At 42.3% G+C, this 22,268-nt stretch overlaps 1 protein-coding gene across 1 annotated transcript in view; it reads right to left on the bottom strand.

The window, feature by feature from the left end:
* The window catches only part of RASSF8 (Ras association domain family member 8), a 287,085-nt gene extending 269,685 nt beyond the window's left edge, over positions 1-17,400 (bottom strand). The window contains exon 1 of the mRNA XM_030214077.1: positions 17,211-17,400. The gene's annotated coding sequence lies outside the window, so the exon portion shown is untranslated. The remainder of the gene's footprint in view (positions 1-17,210) is intronic.
* Positions 17,401-22,268: the final 4,868 nt, after the last annotated feature.

Below are 22,268 nucleotides of genomic sequence, written 5' to 3'. Positions count from 1 at the left end.
CCCTATTTAGAGATATTAAGAGATATGTCATACTCAAGCATTAAGACTGTCGTTGTTTAGGCCATTAACTTTGGAAATGTTTTTTCTTTCTTTGTTATATCGCTCTGTAATTACTATGAGATCCCATATTGGGAACTACAAGATTATTATATTGCTTGTTTCTTAATTAGCTTTCCTTTTTATAGAATGGAAGATATTTCCTTCCTTTTTTCCTTTCCTATTTACTGTACAAGTTGTTAACTACTTGGTTCTATGTGTATAATCTAATAAATACAATTTAAAAAAAAAACAAAACCTGGAGACCAAAACCTGTAAGTCCCAACTGTATAAACAACAATATGAATGTGCTGAGTCTTGAAAACCTGGAGACCAAAACCTGTAAGGCCCAACTGTATAAACACAAACAACAAATATGAATTTGAAGCTCATCCAATGAAAGCTGTAAAAGCTTTCCTGCAAAGCTTTTACCACTTTCACTGGATAAGCTTGAAATTCGAGTTTGTTCTTTGTTTATACAAATTGGGACTTACAACTTTTGGTCTCCATGTTTTCAAGCCTCAGCGCATTCGCGCCTCATGAAATTTCATATTTCTATGGTGATATAATAAGACTCCTGATGCTGTCCATATAAGCCATAACACGGCCATGTCAACATTGGTTGCTCTTTGTATCATCTCCACCCTGTTGTTGGTTTGCCTACCTCTAGGCACCATTTTATAGACTTGCCACCTAAGTTTTCAGTTGAAAGTTCATCTTAATTTTGAAGCTTAAAAGTAATAATACTTATACATTTAGAACTAAAGTCAGAAAAAAAGCATCCAGGAGAACCAACCAGTGGCTGGCAAATACAAGACGTTTATTAAAAGAGCAACCGTTGACAATAAAAGCGTGTCTATATTGTACTACCATATAGATGTGTTAATAAAAGTCCAACATATTTCAGCACCAGACTGCCTGTATCGGGGGCACATTTGGTCCTGAACATGTAACACACCTTAAAACAGGAAATTCAGAGCACAAAGGTTGTTTACAATAGACTCCTGGAGGCCAGTGTGAATGGCTTCTGATCAATCAAAAATAAACACTGGTTGGTTCTTCTGGCTGCTTCTGTTCTGACTTTTGGATTGCTGTTGTGCCTTTCTTTCCCTCTTTTTATCTTATATAAATTTAGACCTACCATTATTTGCCTAGCTTTCCAAGCCTAAATTTATAAACCTAGTGCTGAAAATCAGTGCTAAGCTGCTAACTTCTTTTCCCCCGCCTTAAATCCACCCCTGTTACCGCCACATTTTATGCTCCTAAATGTAAGAGTTTAGTAAGATTCTGAGTAAAAATGTATGCACTCAGTCCTATTAAGTTTTAAAACAGGCCAACTTAGATACATAGGGGCAACATTTAACCTGCGGCGGTCAGCGGTTTTTAAGCCACAGGCAGAATTAAACCTGGATAGTCAATGCCAGGCCATATCCGGGTACTGGCCCTGAATATCCAGGTCAGCTGCTGACCAGGAAGTATGTGGGTGCCAGCTGATATTCAGCGCCGGCACCCGTATAGCTAAGTGGGCAAATATAGGACTGCCTTTCGTGGGTCCTATATTTCTGCTTAGTTATGTGGGCACTGGCACGCAATATGGGCAATACCCAAATAACTGCCAGCTCCTCCCCTACTCCATCCATAGACTACTCCGCACTACCTGAGCAGTGCCATGGCGGTCAGGGCCTATATTCAGCAGCTGAATATTGAAAGCTGGGATGCTGCACAACTGAACCAGGCAGAAGCCTTTCCTGACCAGTTAAACTGCTTTGAATATCAGGCCCATAACTCTCAGTTAGGAGCATAAATCTGATTATCAGGCCCTTTGAAAATTAAGTTGTTCTATCCATTCATTTCCATAGCTTGTTAGCACTGACTGGAACATATAAACTATTCTCTGTTAGACCTGCACAGATCTTAAAACAGCTGAATGGTGCTAAACATGACCACAGCTAAACTATATTTTCTTTGATTGCTTTCACTGATGTTCTTTGAACTCTGTGCCATTAAGGAATGAGCTACAGCTGAAAAACATGTGTTATCATACATCCCTTAAGAACAATAACAGTGCTGCACAGCAGGATCTTTTTGTTCTGCAGTCCTGGACAGTGGAAAGTATTAGAATTTCTTTTGTTATAATAATCTCTGTGCCTACAACAACACAAGAGCAAACAGACCTGAAGCTCTAATTAAGTAGTAACTATAATTGTGGACAAAATATATGTAATTGACAAAGGGTGGTAGTAATTAGTATTGAGTCGATAAGGGTAGCAGCAAAAGTTGGATAGCCATGCGCACAAATGCTTGATCTCTGAGCTGGAAAATCCAGTCCCTGGATGTTTGAATTGCCGAGATAGTCTGGAGAGTGTTATTATAACAGAGCTGTAATGCAAAAGAACCAAGGCAGGGAAACGGGTTACACTTTCAAAAGGGACAGGACTGTATTATGGTCATGGGGTAATTCCCCATAGGTTACCTAAAAGTAAGCGCCGATGATGCACACTAACACCTGGACTCTATATATGGTGCTCAAAGATGTGCACCGAAATGTGTTCGTGATCCTGAGCTGCACGCACATCCGAATTGCTTAATGAGCCAATTAACACCAATAATTGAACGCCATCAATTACTGGTGTTAATCGGCCTTGACTGGGAGTTCCACATTCATCCCTTGAGTATTGTGTTCAGTTCTGGTCGCCGTATCTCAAAAAAGATATAATGGAATTAGAAAAGGTTCAAAGAAGAGCGACTAAAATCATAAAGGGGATGGAACTTGTCTCGTATGAGGAAAGGCTAAAAAGGTTAGGGCTCTTCAGCTTGGAAATGAGATTGATGAGGGGAGATATGACTGAGGTCTACAAAATCCTGAATGGTGTAGAACGAGTAGAAGTATATTGGTTTTTCACTCGTTCCAAAAGTACAAAGACTAGGGGACACACTCAAGGAAGTTACATGGAAATACTTTTAAAACAAATAGGAGGAAATATTTTTTCACTCAATGAATAGTTAAACTCTGGAACTCTGCCAGAGGATGTAGTAACAGTGGTTAGCATATCTGGGTTTAAAAAGGTTTGGACAAATTCCTGGAGGAAACGTCCATAGTCTGCTATTCAGACACACATGGGAAGCAACTGCTTGCCCTAGGATTTGTAATGGAATGTTGCCATGATTTGGGTTTCTGTCAGGTACTTGTGACCTGGCTTCGCCACTGTTTGGAAAACATGATACTGGGCTAGATGAACCATTGGTCTGACCCAGTATGGCTATTCTTATGTTTTTATGTTCTTATGCACGCACAAAAATAATGACATGAAACCCAAAAGGGGGAGTGGCCAAGGGAGGGGCATGGGCGGGTCAGGAACATTCTCCCAAGATGCATGCAGAGTTATTGAATCTGGGGGAGCCACGTCTAACTTGCCCCAGGATTTACACCAGGTTTTAGTTGGCATAAATCTTCGTGACCAAAGTTCAGCGTGGGAAATGGCTCTAAACACTATTCTATAAAGGCGCACAATTCAAAGCACCATTTATAGTGTAGCGCTTCACACCGATTTTCTTTGGTGGCTAAGAAAGCAAATAGAAATTACTAGGAAAGGAATGGAAAACAAACATGAGAATGTAATGATAAAAATCTATAAAATACTGGAGTGGAATGGAATGGGGAGAGGTGAATCACTTGCTTACTCTTTCCAAAAATACTAGGACTAGAGGGCACGAAATTAAGCTACTAACGGGTCCTTTTACTAAGGTGCACTAATAATTAGCGCGCGCTAAATGATAAGATACCCACAGGAATATAACGGGCGTCTTATCATTTAGCACACACTAATCATTAGTGCGCCTTAGTAAAAGGACCCTAAGCAGTAAATTTAAAATAAACCGGATAAAATATTTTTTCACTCAATGTTTTCTATTCATTAGTCTTATATATCAGTTCTACCCTTAAAAAAGGTTCCAAAGTGGTTTACAAAAGAAATCGACTACAGGATACAATACCTAAAGAACCAGAAAGAATAGGGAGAACTGAGAAACTTTCAGGTGTCAGTGAAATAGAAAGTCTTTAAGCATTTTCTAAATATAAAATATGAATCAGCAAATCTAATAACCTCAGGAAGAGTATTCCAAGTTGAAGCCGCCTTATAAGAAAAAGAATTCTCCAATGTTCTCTTTAATCAAAAACCTTTAAAGGAAGGTAACTAACCTTAAAAATCCTTGACCATCAACCAGGAAGCTTACCACTGGTAACAGATACAATGGACAAAAAACCTTCATGAATATCCTCACGAAAAAGTTTAAACACAAAGCATGAAATTTTGAAGTCTATTCTTCTGTTAACTGGAAGACAATGTATCTCTCTCAGAGTTGGTGAGATATGATCAAATCTAGATTTCTGAAAGATCATGTGGGCAGCCATGTTCTGGACTAACTGCAAACTTTCTTGTAAGCCCAATGAAATGCCAGCATACGAGTTGTAGTAGTCCAGATACGGCATGATGCTATATTGAGTCAGAATTGTAAAATATTGCTGTTCAAACTCTGGAATTCATTACCAGAGAATATGGTCAAAGCAGTTAGCTTAACAGGGTTTTAAAAAAAGGTTTGGCTAATTTCCTAAAAGTCAATAAGCCATTATTAAGACGGACTTGGGAAAACCCACTGCTAATTTCTATGATAAAAAGCATAAAATCTGTTTTACTGTTCTGGGACCTTGCCAGGTACTTGTGACCTTGATCGGCCACTGTTAGCAACAGGATACTGGGCTTAAACATTCAGTCTGTCCCGGGGCCTTGCTGTTACAGTCTAGTGGTCTCACGGACCTCCAGCCCCTGTGTTTGACAGGTCTGGGCTTTTGACAGCCTGGACCTGTTAAACAAGTGCGGGAGGACTGTGCCTGAGCAACCTCCTGCACTTTAACCTATGATCAAATTAATAGCGTGCATAAATTTGCATGCTATTATCTTTGATCATAGAGGTGGTAAAGCCCTGTGCTGTTCCAGCACTATTTTTAGAGTGCTGTTTGGAACAGCGTGGGGCTTTCGATCATCTGGACATCAATGCTGGTGGTGGAGGAGGGCGGGGAGGGAGTAGATGGGAGGGGGAAGAGAGAAGGGTAAACTGGAGGCAGAAGAGGCCACGTAAGAGAGGGATCAAAAGAAGCAGAAAAATAGAAGAATGTTTTGAGAAGGGCTTTGAAGGCCTGAAGAGAGGTAAGAGATCAAAGGGAGGAAGAAAGGGAGTTCCAGAGCTTAGGGCCAAGACAGTTAAAAGCAGTGTCACATGAGATGGAAAGATGAAGGACAGAGGGAGAGGGAACACAGAGAAGGTTATCAGAAGAAAAGCGGAGGGGGAAAAGAGGTGGAGTAAGGAATCAGGAGTCAATAATTGGTTGTTAATGGCAATTAGCAAATAATTATTAAGTTATGCACACAAGTGACACTAGTCTATACCAAGTGTGCACAACTTTGCATGCTAAAGTGTAAAAATGTATTTATTTATTTATTTATTGTGAACATTTATATCCCACATAATCCCAACCAAGGCAGGCTCTATGTGGCTTACAATGTTAAGGAAAAGTACAACATAATAAGTCAAGTGCAAATCAGAGTAGAAAGTAGATGAGGAGTAGCGAAAGTGTAAAACTGGGCACACAAGTTTATAGAATTAGAGAGAAAGTGGTAAAGTTAGATAGACACTGGTTAAGTGTTAGTTGTAAATGGAGGGCTCTCTCTAGTGAAATGAGATACAGGAAGAGAATTATCAGGGCACCTCTGGGATCAGTGCTAGACATTGCTCTATGCCAGTCCTTGAGGGTAACCAACAGGCCAGGTTTTTACATTACATTACATAACATGACATGACATTTATATCCCACATATACCTTTAAAGTTCAGTGTGGCTTACAATGCAAGAAACTGGGCATTCCCAGGAAAATTACAAGAAAAAAATTAAAAAATACAATCTGAACAGAAATGTCTTCAGTAACTTCCAGAATTGAACATAACGCGACTAACACATAATCACTTCAGGGAGCTCAGTCCACTGATTTGCCACCTGATATCCAAATGATTTCCAGAAGAATTTCCTGTACGCAATCTTCTTAGGATTAGGAAAATGAGGTATCAGAAACTCCTTCCATTCTGGATTTGAGTTCTTAACTGATAAATGGATAAAAAGAGCCAAATAACTCGAAACAGAACCATGCAAAATAAAAAAAGAATCAATGAACACAATTTGAACATAATATGTATTAGTACCAGCAGCCAATATAATTGCAGCAGAGGCGTGGCTCTTTCAAACTTAGAAACTTTAAAGATCATACGAGCTGTAGTATTTAACAGTGTTTAAAGTCTCTTTATAGTGGACTCATTACAGCCCAGATAAACCATATTACAATAATCTAAATGAGCTAACACCAGTGTTTGTGCAATAATTCTAAATACCTCAGGTGTAAAGCTAGATCTAGTATGTCTCAATTTCCATAATACTGAAAAAGCTTTAGCTGCCACTGCCTCCTGAGTCTGAGGCTCGAATTGCTTCACAATTCACAATGTTTTGATCATGTCACTCCTCTTCAGTTCTCATATGAGGAAAGGCTAAAGAGGATAGGGCTCTTCAGCCTGGAAAAGAGACGGATGAGGAGAGATATGATTGAGGTCTACAAAATCTTGAGTGGTGTAGAACGAGTAGAAGCAAATTGATTGTTTACTCATTCCAAAAGTACAAAAGACTAGGGGACACTCGAGGAAGTTACATGGAAATACTTTTAAAACAAATAAGTGGAAATATTTTTTCACTCAGCGAATAGTTAAGCTCTGGAACTCGCTGCCGGAGGATGTGGTAACAGCGGTTAGCATATCTGGGTTTAAAAAAGGTTTGGACAAATTTCTGGAAGAAACGTCTATAGTCTGCTATTGAGACAGACATGGGAAGCAACTGCTTGCCCTGGGATTTGTAGTATGGAATGTTGCCAAAATTTGGGATTCTGTCAGGTACTTGTGACCTGGCTTGGCCACTGTTTGGATAACAGGATACTGGGCTAGATGGACCATTGGTCTGACCCAGTATGGCTACTCTCTGTTCTTATAAATCTAGGTCCTCTTCTGCCCCTCTCTATCTGAACGTGTATCTTATTCCCTACTCTCCTTTATATTGTCTTAGATCAGCTGATGATAATCTTCTTTCCTTACCACTGCCCTGTTCTAGCTGTCTCACCAGTACTCGAGATTCTGCTTTTAGTTATTTAGGTCCTAAAATCTGGAAGCAGCTCCCATGTTGGATTCGGGATCAACCCACCACTGCATCTTTCAAACTGGCACTAAAAACTCACCTTTTCAGAACTGCATTTGACCCTCCTTCATACCTCTTCCCTTTTAACTGATTTTTCTGTTTTCCTCCATCTCCTTTCTCTGTCTCCTCCCCTCATTCCTCTTACTCCATGGTGCCCCTCCCCCATTCCTCCTCCCTTTTTCTTTTTCTCTTTTCCATTTCTCTTTTTCTTTTGTACCTTAGTTTTTAATGTGTTTTTGTAAACTGCATAGAAGCCTTGGATAGGCCCCATGCAGTATATCAAGCATGTGAAATAATAAATATCAAAAGTCACACCTAGAATTTTCAGAGTGGTCTCTATCAGAATGCGATTTCATCTACACACAGCTCCTTAGCAATCAATCATATTAAATGGACTAGCATACAATAGAAATTTTGGGCCCTGTTTACTAAGCTGCACTGTAGGCGCGTTAACGTTTTTAGCGCTCGCTAATGCTAGAGACACCCATATATTCCTATGGGTGTCTCTAGTGCGGTTTAGTAAACAGGGCCCTTTGTTTTTTCCTTATTCAGTTTTAACCGAAAGGTTAATGCCCAGGATTCTATAACATCGAAGCCCATCCTTACTTTTGGGATAATATCCAAGTGATCTCCTACAAATGGGTTAAATGTCATTATATCATCAGCATAAATTTGAATCCGGAAACCACAGCTTTAAAAGTTTCCTTCCCAGGGACACCATCAATAGACTGAACAACATAGGTGAAACAGGAGAACCCTGGGGTCCCCACAACCTGGGTTCCATACAGCTGACATTTTCACCTTATAATATCTGCTCAATAGAAAACCCTAAACCATTCCATGACAGCTCCTCCAATGCCATAATATTCTAGAATAGATAACTAATCAAATGTATTGGACATATCAAACTGCATTAGGAGGATCCTTTTTCCTACATTAATCTCCTGTCAAACCTCAGCTGTTCATGATGCAACTACTGTCTATGCACTGTAACCACTTCTAAAGTCTGATTGGGACTCATGTAAAATATTAAATTTATATGCATAAATTCTAATTAAATCTAATTAGTGCCAATAATTGATTTTTAAAAAGGCAATTATTGGTGCTAATTGGCTCGCTATTCAATTAAATTGTGCACACAAATTGGGTATGCGCCCAAATTTGTGTACAAAATTTTTGGCAACTTTTACAGAATTAGGGGGATAGTGACAGGTTATCAGAAGAAATATTTAGTGGCATTATACAGTTAGTGCTTCTGAATATCCCTCTCACTGGCGCTTATCTGGTTAGCACAGGAAATCCGGCTGGGTGGAGGAACGCCAAAATACCACGAAGAACACAGAGAAAAGAATAGTGGAAAGTGGAGCAGCCTCTCCAGGGAAAAATCAAAAGAACTTCAAATTCTTAATATGACTCGGCACGGCACTGTGTTTCGGCAAAAGGCCCTGCCTCAGGAGTCTTTCTATACTGTCTGGAAATGTGAAACCATCCAAAGTTAAAAGTGCCAAATGACATTCAAAAAAGCAGTCTTTAAAAAGACCCTTGGGGAAACGCAACAAAAGACACTGTTCTTGTCCGCTTATCTTAGCAGCACCTAATCCCACCTTTGTACAAATCACTAGTAACTGACTTCTAGAAGATTGCATCTAGGTTTAGAGACTTCATCTTCAAATACTAGTAGAACCATGCAGAAAAGCTAATCTAGAAAGGTACTAGCAAGACAATGCAGAGTATTGTCACACTGAACTCCCGACCTCTTCCTGAGTCCTCACTTGTTTGTGTTGTTCACTCCACTCGGCACCTCTCCGTGCTGTACGCTCGCCACTCGGCACCTCTCCGTGCTGTCTGCTCTCAGCTCAGCATCTCTCCGTGCTGTCCGCTCTCAGCTCAGCACCTCTCCGTGCTGTCCGCTCTCAGCTCGGCACCTCCCCGTGCTGTCCGCTCTCACAGTTCACCCACTCAATTGGGGCTATTCCATGTCCTGTGGAGCACTGCTTCACCCAATTTTCCTCTCACTTGTAAAAGTAATTAATCACAGTGCTTTATTTATCCTGCAGGGTTCTTCAATCAACAAACTGTCCCCACGGCAAGCAGTATAACAGCCGAAATACAGCTGCTGGCCTCCCTGCGCTCTGCTTCACTTTTCAAACACACAAGAAAAAAAAAACAAAAGTCCCGTCTTAGAACTAAATAATGTCTTTTGGAAACAGTTTCCAAGATGGCGTTTTGCACACACGCACCTGAGTGAGCTCCCTGAGGACGCTGTGGACTGTTGCCTCTTGCGGTTCCCTCGTCTCGTCGTTGCCGATGGGAAAGCGGAGGGGGAAGGTGAGGGAGCTTCCCTCGGCTCCTGGGCCTTTGTCGGCATTGAGGCAATCGATTCTGCAGTTCCCCAGGACGCCGCCGGGACCTCTATGCACGTCGACTCCTTCTGCAACTGTCGACGTGCCGACGTCGATGGGAAGCGGAGACGGGGTTTCTTTGAGCCTCGAAGACCACAGGGATCCTCCACAGCCAGGAAGTGAACTACTCGCCGCAGCCCAGTCAGTATCCGAAACCGAAGGGGTAAACTCGGAACTGACAGAGGGAAGGACAGCGGCGAATTTGAGTGGGACCTCAGACCCTGCATTTTCGGCCGAATTGGCCTTAAAGGTACTGCCGCAAGGTATTGTTAATAGACTCTCTCGTACCGAGATCCCACCACACTCTCTTTTGCCATCAGGTGGAATAAGTAAGCCCTCTATTGTGACACTTGAGTCACTGTGGGATATGGTATATAACACCCACTCCTCTATGCAAAGTATGCTAAAAGAAAATACTAATGATATTAAAACTCTCTCAGAAGCAGTTCTGATTCAGGCACGGGTGACAGCACAGCAGTCCTCTAAGATTGAAAAAGTGGATACCAAAATTCAAGAAATGGGATCTTTGGAATCTGCTTTGGTTAAGGACAATAATTTTTTACATAAACGTTTGGAATACCTTGAAAACCAGTCTCGGAGACTTAACCTTCGGTTTCTCAATTTCCCCAAGTCTCCCTTAATTTCTTCAATAGAGATGGTGAAAAAATATATGATTGACATTCTGGGAATGGACAAAGATTCATTGCCTCCCATAACTCAGGCCCATTACATCTGGAATACTAGGGGGACATTGGGAGACCCCCCTAGACGAGAAATGGGTGAAGAAATGAACCTTACTTCCTTCCTGGAAAGTTCACTGGATGTGATTACCCATAGGACTACAATGTTAGTCACTTTTGTGCTGGAGCCGGATCGGAATGCTGTGTTAAGACTTTCCCTGAGGCATTTAGATGAACTGTTTATGGGCTCCAAGGTTAGGATTTTTCCTGATCTTTCTAGGCCGACACAAGCGAGACGTAGGGCCTTTTTGGAACTCCGTCCCAGAGTAGAAGCCTTGACAGCTAATTTTGTTTTACGTTTTCCTTGTATATGTACTGTTCTGCTTGAGGGCAAACAATTTCAATTTGTAGACCCTAAACAGCTTAAAGATTTTCTAGATGCTAGAGTTGAAGTGACTGTTACATGCCCTCCTACACAGCAGGCTGGAGTCTGAATTTAGAGGTAGCAAGTGTGTAATAATAATCTAATATTTTTGCTTTTTTTTCTTTTCTTGGAATTGTTTTTCTTTAGTTGTGGACGGAAAAAAAGTGTTTATTGTTTCCTTATATTACTTTGTGTAAAGAATTTCTTTTGTTATTTGAATGTGAATTGCATAATCACATTGTTGTGTGAACTATTAAATGATTAATAAAGGATAATAAAAAATAATAATAATAATGTCTTTTGGATATAACCTTAGGTTCAGTCTATCACTCCACTCCTTCCTAGATCCTCATAGGAGTCAGAGACATTTTCACCTCCCTCGTTTGTCAGACACCAACACTCTGACAACCTCCCACAAAAATTTTCAGACTGACCTGATTCAGGTACACAATCCCCACAGTTCAATGAAGCAAGTCCACTCATAGGCACTGCCCCTCAGTGCCTCCAAATCTCTAGCTTCGCTCTTCAGCCTCCCCTTCTTCCACCTTCCTTTGTCCTGAGCAAAAGAACTCCATCTGCTCCTCACCAGTGTAGCCACTCCCCTCTCTTCTCTCCTACCTGTTCCCATCAGATTTGGGTTGGTTGTACCAGAAGCTGCACTCAGACCTAGGGTCAAACAAGAAGCCGGCATCAGCTGCCAAATTTGAGGCACCTGAACGGCCACCTAGTTTTGATTTTTCCACCTCTTTATTGCATTGGCCAGCTTTGGCTGCTACCTTCACAAACTCCTCATTCTGGATATATGTTAAGAACTGTTCAACCTAGGGATCTTAATCTGGAAATTAAATAGTTGATACTGATTGGCTGAACTGGTTTTCAAGTTTGGATATAAAATGTTTTGGTGCCCTCCCCCTTTTTGTTTTTCAGCAGAACTAAGAGTAAGTGAGGCGCCTGTAATAGCAGCTTTTGAGACAACCACCCCTATCACTCTCCACCCCGCACCTATCCCCACCCCGTGATCACCCCATGCCCCCCCCCACCTACCCACCCACCATTGACCACCTGATTTGAGAGCCTTCCCTGGGCCTATCATAGTGGTCTAGTGGGTCTTCAGAACAAGAGCGATTCCCCAGGTGCTCTTGCCCCCATGCTTTCCACAGCCAAAATGACTGCCAGAATGTCCCAAGGCAGGATCGCAAGAAAGCCACGGGAGGTCACGGCAGCCATCTTGGGATTGGAAGCAGCAGAAGCAATCTCCAGTCGCTCCTGCTTATGCTGTTTCTAATCTCAAAATGACCACTGGGACCTCCCACAGCAGTCTCGTGAGGCGACCGTGGGAAGTCCCAGCAGCCATTTTAGCTGGGGAACCAGCAGGAGCAAGAGTGACTGAGGATCAATCTTGCCCTGAAAACCCACTAAATCACTAGGAGGTGTAAAGATGGACCCGGGGAGGGCCTTCAGGTGGTGGGGTGGTGAGAGGAAAGGAGGGGGGCACCAACAGCAAGAGTGATCGCAAAGGCGTGGTTGGGGACCAACGATAGTGATTGCTGGGGAAGGGGTTCAGGGCTAACGATAGTGATTGCTGGGGAAAGGAGGTTTGGCTTCAGTTGAGAATTCCGGTTTCGGTCGGACTCTACAACCATGTACATTTAGAGATTCAACATAAGTATTTCTCTGGTACAGATATACGTAGAACATGAATTAATGCTGGATGGACTGTGTAGCACATTAAAGTGCTCATTTTCAAAGCCCAAAGACTTACAAAGTTACATAAAACCTATGTAATCTTTATAAGTCTATGTGCTTTGAAAATGAGCCTCCAACTGTTTATGGAAAGTTAAGTGACTCTTAATTTATACGTGCATGGTCTTTTTTTTTGCAAATCTCTGATTTTATTATGAGAAGATGCTGGGAAAACCAGAAAATTAAGACTGAAATGTTATAAACAATTTTTTTTGAAGGCTCAATGATTATACTTTTTCATAGAATCACACATATAAGACATTACAGTTAGTGCATGCTAATGCCATTATTGCGTATTAATTGTCACAGAATCCATTGCATAAAATGGACCCTGCGGCAGAAAATGAGTGATACCAGCATTAGCGCATGCTAGCTGTTAGAAAATGCCACTCTGATTGTTTTTTTTAGCTGCATATCTGCATGACTGTCAAAATGTTAACAATATAGACATATCACATGCATATGTACACTGTAATTGCTGATTCACTAATAAGTAGACTGATGTATGCTCTAAATATATCAGTGTCTCATTCTTAAGATTAATAAAGCTAAAGCATCAGAAATTTGCAGGAACACAACATCGCAAATATAAGAAGGTGTAGTTTTGAAGAATCTAATTCATACAAGCTGCTTTGTGCTAATATGCCTAGTCTAAAGGTAAGGGGGGTTTGTACTGTCAGCACAGAATCTTTTCTCGGATTCCTGTTCAAAGAATTAAGACTACTGAATAAACTTCAATCCGGAGTGATCAACTCTATGATTTCAAGGAGAGCTTCTGAAAGGGATTTAAAGCTCCAAACATGTTGCTGAGAAGGCATTTACTAAAGCTATTTCTGAATATGATCTCCGCATCTGGATATGAGCAAATAACACACATCCACATACTACTAGAACAGGGTTTCTCAAACCTGTCCTCAGTGAATTTGTATGGGGTAAATTTGCTCATATTGTGTCACCAATATATATCCTGAACACTGGCTGTAGGGTCAGCCCAATAGGTTAGGGAAGCCCTGTCTTGGAGATTACTACAGGTATTGCATTACCCAGCAAAAACATACAAAAAATTGGAGCACAGAGCTAGGGTTCAATCACTGAGCAGGCCTCAAATTCAAGGTCTCGTTCAAACAGTGCTTCCACCCATTCCGTTAAGTATGGGAAACTGCGGCACAGGGTTCTAGAGGTGCACGCACATTGAAGATTTATAATGCAGACTGCTGTGTAATGACACCATGTAACACTTTTACAGTAGCAACACTGGTGACTCGGCATCCACTAACCCTCTACATGCATCATACCATTTCTTGTGTTCCAGTTCTGCTTTTAACAACCTAACGATTAACACAGTCTATCTATCACAGTGATGGGCAACCTTTTGAGCTTGGTGTGTCAAAATTCGTGAAAAAACCAAGCATAACTCGGGTGGTGTGTCACTTCGAGAAAAATCTACTAGGACCGCCCCCGGGCCCCCCCTACCCGAGATTGCTGCCCACCCGAGGTCGCTGGGCCCCCCCCCTCCACCTGCTACCGGGCCCAGAACTAACCTTAAAGCCTCCTTTCACGTCGCAGCAAGCAGCAGCAGGGCAGACCTCTCCTCCTTCCTTCTGTGCTCTGCCCTCGCGGACGTTACGTCAGGCGAGGGCGGGACACGGAAGGAAGGAGTGGCCTGCCCTGCTGCTGCTTGCTGCAACGTGAAAGGAGGCTTTAAGGTTAGTTTCCGGGAGCGAGGAGGGAGGGCGGACCACACTGCGGCGGCGCCGTGTGTCATCAAAAATGGCTACGCGTGTCAGTGCTGACACGCGTGTCATAGGTTCGCCATCAGGGATCTATCATGAGGTTTCGGTGGCTGTGCAGCAAATAAGTTCTATCTATAAGGTTATGTATATTTTCAGTACTTGCAAACATATAAATGCCAATGCCGACTAGCCACATATAACTTATCTGAATAAGTTATGAATATAAGCTACACCTATATTTGTATCAGTAGTTACACACACAACTTATACTAATTGAATTTCACCACTTACTGCTGGATTCTGTATACATCACTCTAAGTTGCACCTGCAGATTTAGGCATGGATCATAGATTCATGCATAAACTAATTAGCTAGTTAGGTGATAATCAATTATTGGAGTTAACAAGCACTTGACAGTAATTAGCTGTTACATCAATTTCATAACACACAACTCAAAAAGGGGCGTAGCCATAGGAGCATGGGTGGGTCAGGGACATTCCCAAGAAATTAGGCGCGATGTTACAGAATACCTGTATGTGTGTTAGTAAAAGCAGTTAGCTTAGCAGGGTTTAAAAAAGGAAGGTTAGCTGGCTTCCTAAAGGAAAAGTCCATAGACCATTATTAAAATGCACTTGGGAAAATATCCACTGCTTATTTCTAGCATGCACTGTTTTGGGATCTTACCAGGTACTTGTGACCTGGAAACAGGATGCTAGGCTTGATGGACCTTTGGTCTGTCTCAGTATGGCAATATTTATGTACTTATGTCTAACTGCCATCAGTTGGGCGCAAGCATTTACACCAGCCTTTGGCAAGCGAAAATGCTTGCACCCAAAGTTAAGCACGAAATGCACAGTAAGCCAGTATTCTATAAAGGTCGTTCCCACGAACAGCACCCTTTACAGAATAACAGTTTACATAGTAACAGTACGGTCCATCCAGTGTGCCCAACAAGATAAGCACTGCATAAGGTATGATGTGATACTATATATGTATGCATGATCTTGATTTCTCCTTGCCATTTTCAGGGCACGGACCGCAGAAGGCTGTCCTGCACTGGTCTTGTTCTCTAACTTCTGTAGCTGTCATTGAAGCCCCACTCCAGCCCACCCAAATCTGTCCAGCCACGATCAGAGAACAAACCATAGAAATCTGTCCGGCATCATTTTGGCACCTATATTTGGGCACCATTTACAGAATCTTGCCCTTAACATATGAATTTTTGGACTGCCTTTGCTTCACCCCTATTTTGCTATTTTAAGCTCTGTCGAGCAGGGACTGTCTCTTCATGTTTAAGTGTACAGCGCTGCGTACATCTAGTAGTGCTATAGAAATAAGTAGTAGTATTTTGTATGCATAACTGGCCCTTTATGAATAAGATGGCCAAAGTAATGCATAGGACCATTAGCAATTTTGGGAAAAAATGCATCTTTGTTCTTGGAACTACAGCTGCATAATGCTGGGGCTCGTTATACATTTCATGCTGTAAAACAACAAACACATCCATATGCCTCAAACTGTGTAGCCTCTCCTAGTATTTCTTTGACACAGTTGCCAACATGTAATATTATGCTGTGTGTTAAAAAACTGTAGTTTTCATGGCAGTTCTGCACATAGTTTCCAAAGCACAATCATTAAGTATTTTGAGTCCCTTTTCTTTTAATATGTTAGATTGAAAAGAACCAGAAGCAACGAAACGAGAAAACGTACCATCTGAGTCATGATGCAGCTCAAGTCAAGAGGAAGGAAATCGGCTCTCCTCCTCAATTTGAACTAGTGACGATGCTTCACTGATGCAGAATTTTCTAAGCCAGCAGAATAACTTATTTTACTACCGTCATCGTACATGGAAGTGAGCTGGAATCAGGTACATGGGATTTTTACCTACAAGCTAATATGCTACAAAATGACAGGAAGTACTTTTATTATGTACCCTGCTGTTGGAGTGTCCTGGCACTGTTGCCTTTGCTTATATCTTTTGTCATGTTTGACCTGATAGTCCTGCTTTTTATTTTTTGTACTATTCTGTGCTTGGATTCTCAATAGACTACTTCTATAAATAAAATATATATCTATATATATCAATATATCTACATCTACGCGACCCTTAGCCCCCAGCCCCCCGTCTCCGAATGCTACTCATGAGCACAAATAGAAAGTCCAGCTTTTATCCTAAAAAAAAAAAAAAAAAAAAAAAAAGGCACGATGAAGTGTATCACCAGGAGAAGACACAAACAAGGCAGAACTGAGCATCTCCGGAGCTCCGGGTGTGTAAGGTCTCTTTCGCAACTGGCTGTCCACTGCTGCACGTATCGAGCGCACAGATCGCTCCCCCTCCCCCTGAAAAGTTGGTTTTACCTACGGGTGTATCAAAACACCGTATCTACCCATTTTCTTTAGGTTATCCGTTACTGATCCCTCACCACATTGTATGGATAGATCTGGGAGATGTTAGACACGCTCTATAAGAAAGAGGATTTGGGTGGGGGGCAAAGGATAGAGCCGCTGAGATTTAATGAGATGTTCAGTACCCGTGACCCCCTATATACCAGTCATCCGATTAATCATCATCTACTCATCCTTCACATTGTTCTAGTTAGTAGATCTTTCCTTTCCCGCTGCTAAAAAAGGCTTTTCCCGAAGCCCAGTTCTGCTCCAAAGAAAACAGCAGCACTTTACAAAACGAAAAAAAGTTTAATACAAAACAGTTGGCAGCATCTGGGGAAAGAGGGCACTTGAGATACTAGAAAGACACAAATCTGATGGACATCTGCTCAAGGTGCCCCTTCCAACCTCCAACCCCCTTCCCCGGTCCTCTTTGCTTCTCGAAGGGCAGGAAACTGGAAGGTACAAAGACATCCAAAATCTTTCCAAATCAGCCGATCTTTTTGGGTTTGGTTTTACTCACTCTTTTAGAAGTCCGATCTCTCCTTGCAAAAGTCCAGAGGACGTCTTGCCGCAGTTTACTTGGCTGCTCCGAGAGTCGCCAGAGCCCCCGTAGCCCCCAGAATCAGAAGCCGCGCTCTCGGCTTGGAAACCAGCACCTTAATTCCTTTTCGGATCGCTTCACAGCCACTGGAGGCGGGGCAGAAAAAAAATCAGGCACAACAGAGAAAAGTGGAAAGGAGGGAGGGGGGTTTAAAAGAAACGGAAAAAGTTCCTTAGGAAAACCAAAGGGGGGGGGCGGGCTGGGAGAGTTGGGTGATGGGTGGATGCAGCAGAGCTGGTCTGCGGCTCGCGGCTGGATTGTGCCGGAGCCTGAGCTCTGAGCTCCTCCCTCTGAGTCCTGATCCCGCCCCCCGCCTGCCTCCTCTGCTCCACTTCTCTCTCCCCGGTTTTCCCTCCCTCCTAGACGGCGAAGATATATTGTAGCAGGTTTGGGACGCACGTGCTGCATTGTGGGAGCTCTTAAAGGAGCGAGGCGAGCGCCGTCTGACTGCATGTTTTCCACCTAGGCGCCTATCCAGCCAGCCGGGCAAGGAGGGGTCAGCCGGAAAGTTCAGCTTTCTGAAGCATTTTTCAAGAACTTCTCAACAACACACGCTGGCATTTTTGTGTAAGGAATTGGTTATAGTTGCTGGTCAAGCGTTTTACATGTTTCCACTGTAGGTAGTTTTGCAAATATTGTAATAGGTGCTGGCATTTCAAAATGATTAGGGGTGCTACCAAACACAATACAAAGTACCCCTCCCCCGGAATTTGCTCAGTATTGGGGTGCTCAGCTCCCACAACACCCACAGAGGTAGCTCCTATGTTGTAGATCTCAGAAGTACTGGAGGGACTTCTTGGTAAAGTAGTTTATAGCAGCAGTCATAGATTGTTTGTTTTAGGTACTTCAGTCTGGCAGTTGAAAGAAGCTGCATCATTAAGACACTAGCAACGTCTGTGAAACATGAGCCGATTCCAAGAAGGCTTCAGTATGGTGAGCTCTGTAAGTCTTATTCATTTCTTGTCCTGTACAATGTAAGCCACATTGAGCCTACAAATAGGTGGGGAAAATGTGGGATACAAATGTAACATAAAATAAATACTGTAATTTTTATTTTGGTTTAATATATTGTACAGCACAGTTGTACCCTTACATAGAATTAGCTCACACCTTTTTCAGTACTAGCTCAGAATGAGTTAAATTCAGGTGCACTGAGTATTTCCCTGTCCCTTGAGAGACTACAGTCTAAGGGCCCTGTTTACTAACCAGCGTTATAGGCGCATTAACATTTTTAACGCACATTTGTGCCAAGTTGCAATATCTCTATAGGCGCCTACATGGTTAGCGCGTATGCTAAAACACTAACACACCTTAGTAAACAGGGCACTAAGGCTGTACCAGAGACAATGGCGGGTTAAGTGACTTGCCTAACATCAAATAGGGCAGCAGTGGGATTTGAGCCAGGCTTCCCTGATTATCAGCCCAGTGCTCTAAACCAATAGGTTACTCTTCCATTTGAGCTTGTATTTTTTGATCAACGTCTAATGAAAATCTTTTTGTTTCCCACCTACGGAATGTTGAAAAGAATTATGTAAGGAGATTGTCCATGTCAATCTGCCTATCCTTCAGCAACATAATTCTCCAAAACAGGAGCAAAAGAAAAAAAACTGGCTTACTGAAAGTAAAGTGATATGGTAGCCATGTTAGTCATCTACTATAATAAAACTCACCCTCAACGTTCTGAGGACACTGACGTCAGTGAAGCCAAGCTCTGACTTCCTTCAAAAAGGTTCGAAGGTTCGTGGTAGTGAAGCCACCAAAATCGCTCTGGGCCCCGTCCTCGAGGGTGAAGCAATGGCAGAACAACGAAGGGGTTGGCAGGCGGGGGGGGGGGGGGAAATCGCTCTGGGCCCCGCCCTCGCGTCAAACGTCATGACGGGGGCGGAGCAATGCCAGAACAATGAAGGGGTTGGCCAGGGAGGGAGGGAGCGGGGTGTTGGCGACAAAAACCTTGCTAGCGCCCGTTTCATTTGCTCTGAAACGGGCTTCTTTTACTAGTAAGTACATAAGTATTGCCATACTGGGAAAGACCAAAGGTCCATCAAGCCCAGCATCCTGTTTCCAACAGTGGCCAATCCAGATCACAAATACCTGGCAAGATCCCAAAAAAGTACAAAACATTTTATACTGCTTATCCCAGAAATAGTGGATTTTCCCCAAGTCCATTTAATAATGGTCTATGGACTTTTCCTTTAGGAAGCCGTCCAAACCTTTTTTAAGCTCCACTAAGCTAACTGCCTTTACCACATTCTCTGGCAACGAATTCCACTTTTAACATAGTAACATAGTAGATGACTGCAGAAAAAGACCTGCATGGTCCATCCAGTCTGCCCAACAAGATAAACTCATATGTGCTACTTTTTGTGTACTTAGCTTGATTTGTACCTGTCCTTTTCAGGGCACAGACCGTGTAAGTCTGCCCAGCACTATCCCTGTCTCCCAACCACCAGCCCCGCCTCCCACCACCGGCTCTGGCACTGACCGTATAAGTCTGCCCAGCACTATTCCCGCCTCCCGCCACCGGCTGTGCCACCCAATCTCGGCTAAGCTCCTTAGGATCTATTCCTTCTGAACAGGATACTCTTATGTTTATCCCACGCGTGCTTGAATTCTATTACCGTTTTCATTTCCACCACCTCCCATGGGAGGGCATTCCAAGCATCCACTACTCTCTCCGTGAAAAAATACTTCCTGACATTTTTCTTGAGTCTGCCCCCCTTCAATCTCATTTCATGTCCTCGCGTTCTACCTCCTTCGCATCTCCGGAAAAGGTTCGTTTGCGGATTAATACTTTTCAAATATTTGAACGTCTGTATCATATCACCCCTGTTTCTCCTTTCTTCCAGAGTATACATGTTCAGGTCATCAAGTCTCTCCTCATACGTCTTGTAACGCAAATCCCTTACCATTCTCGTAGCTTTTCTTTGCACCGCTTCAATTCTTTTTACATCCTTCGCAAGGTATGGCCTCCAAAACTGAACACAATACTCCAGATGGGGCCTCACCAACGACTTATACAGGGGCATCAACACCCCCTTTCTTCTGCTTGTCACACCTCTTATTTTAAATGCAATAAATAGAAATGAAACAAAAAAAATAAGATTATACCTTTTTTATTGGACTAACAATACATTTTTTGATTAGCTTTGAAAGGCAATACCTTGTTCTTCAGATCAGGTTTCTGATCACTGAAAAAAATTGAAATATTTTAGGTACAAACTAGAAACATTTGATCAGTATTTTCAAAGACTGAACCCAACAAAATCTTTATTGGGAGCTCTTTGAAGGCTGTCAAATGTTCAGAGCTGGCCTATGCACTAGGCAAACTCAGCAACCACATAGAATGACATAGTTTTGAGGTGGCATTGTAAAAGGTCCAGCCACAGTAGTATAAATGTGCACTAGGATATAGTACATTGTAAAAAGCGAGCAGATCCAAATCCAATATATAAAAATTATTACTTTATTTAAAAATACTTGACATGGTCCATATTGTGCACGCCCCTGCACCTGGAACACTGTCTTGATGTGCATACATGTGTATGTGCATAAAAACTATTATGCAGAGGAAATGCCTTTGAAAATTCACTTCTGAAGGACAGAAAATAACTAGCATAACAGGCAAAAGAGGATTCTTTTTTTTTTTAAGACTAACAGAAGAATTATGCAAAGATAGTATTGTGCATGACATTTCCAGGGCATGTAAGCTTTTCTTCAGATGTTAGCTGCATATGCCAAATAAATCATCTTACAATATTTTTGCTACTACTGATGCTCTAAGATTACAGTGAATAGTGGGGGGCGGGGACAATGGTGAGCACCATCCAAGATGGCTACTTAGGCTGAAGCTCTGTGATCAGGCTCCAAAAAAGCAGTGATTATCCCTTTCAATCTGTTAGTAGACAAAGATCCAGTGAGCTTGGCATGTTGTAGGAATGGGGGGGGGGGGGGGGGGGGGGAGAGAGATTGTGGAGATCTGCAGACAGGTTTTAAAAACTTTTTAAAATAATTCTTTATTGTTAAAGTTTCAGTATCTATTATAATCACATCCTTCACTTGAGATACAAGAAAATCAGCAATAATTGAGGCAAAATCACAAACCACAAAAAGAAAAGGACAATTATAATTTGCCCACATTAATTAGGAAACAAATTTGAGGGCCCAGAAAAGGGAAAAAAATGAAGAGATTTAAAAAATGAGAGAGAACAGCATTATCTGAAGGAAAGTTGTTAACCAGCCTTAACAGTGCAATCTAAGAATAAGACATCATAGTGTACCTTCAATTTCTGTTTAGCAGTAATAAAATCCAAACGTTTTTTTAGTGTCAAACAAAATATAAGATTTTCTCTCATAGACAATGACAAAAGTACATGGAAACTGAAGAAAATAGTTTGCCCCCAGGGTTCCAGGCTGCAAAGCCAAGAACTCCTACTGTCTCTTCTGGGTGGCTCTAGGGCAGTTGCAGGGGTTAGATTTTAGGGGTGTGAAGGTTTAAAATGGTGAGGCAGTTGCCGGGGAGTAGTTTTCAGAAGCATGGACAGTTAGGGAGTGCTGGGCAGTTGGGTTGTTTTTCAGAATGAGGCAGTTTGGCGTGGTGGTGCAGTTGTGGGGGATAGTTTTTGTGGAGGTAGTTTGGGGTGGTTACAGCAGTTGCAGAGTAGGTTTTCAGGGTGGGGGTAGTGGGGCAGCTGTGTGTGGGGGGGGGACTAGTATTTGGGGGAGGTGTTCAGGGAGTGAGGAGAGTAGAGAATAAGGATGAGGCAGTTTAAAGGAGGACTTCCCTTAATCCTGTGTTCCTTGTCATCAGCAGCAGATGAATCCATTACGAATGGGTTGTGTCCACCTACTGAGACAGTGTGGGCATAGAAATAATTTGGTATTTTAACTTTTTAGTCCTGTAAAGTGGAGGAATGTCATATGGTTTAGATTATTTAGAAGTTTAACGTTTGCCGGGCTAAAGGTTAGAAAGGTCAGAGA

The sequence above is a fragment of the Microcaecilia unicolor genome, chromosome 9 (genome assembly GCF_901765095.1).
Source record: "Microcaecilia unicolor chromosome 9, aMicUni1.1, whole genome shotgun sequence".
In the NCBI taxonomy this organism is placed as follows: Eukaryota; Metazoa; Chordata; class Amphibia; order Gymnophiona; family Siphonopidae; genus Microcaecilia; species Microcaecilia unicolor.
This window is presented reverse-complemented; position numbering and strand designations above follow the sequence as displayed.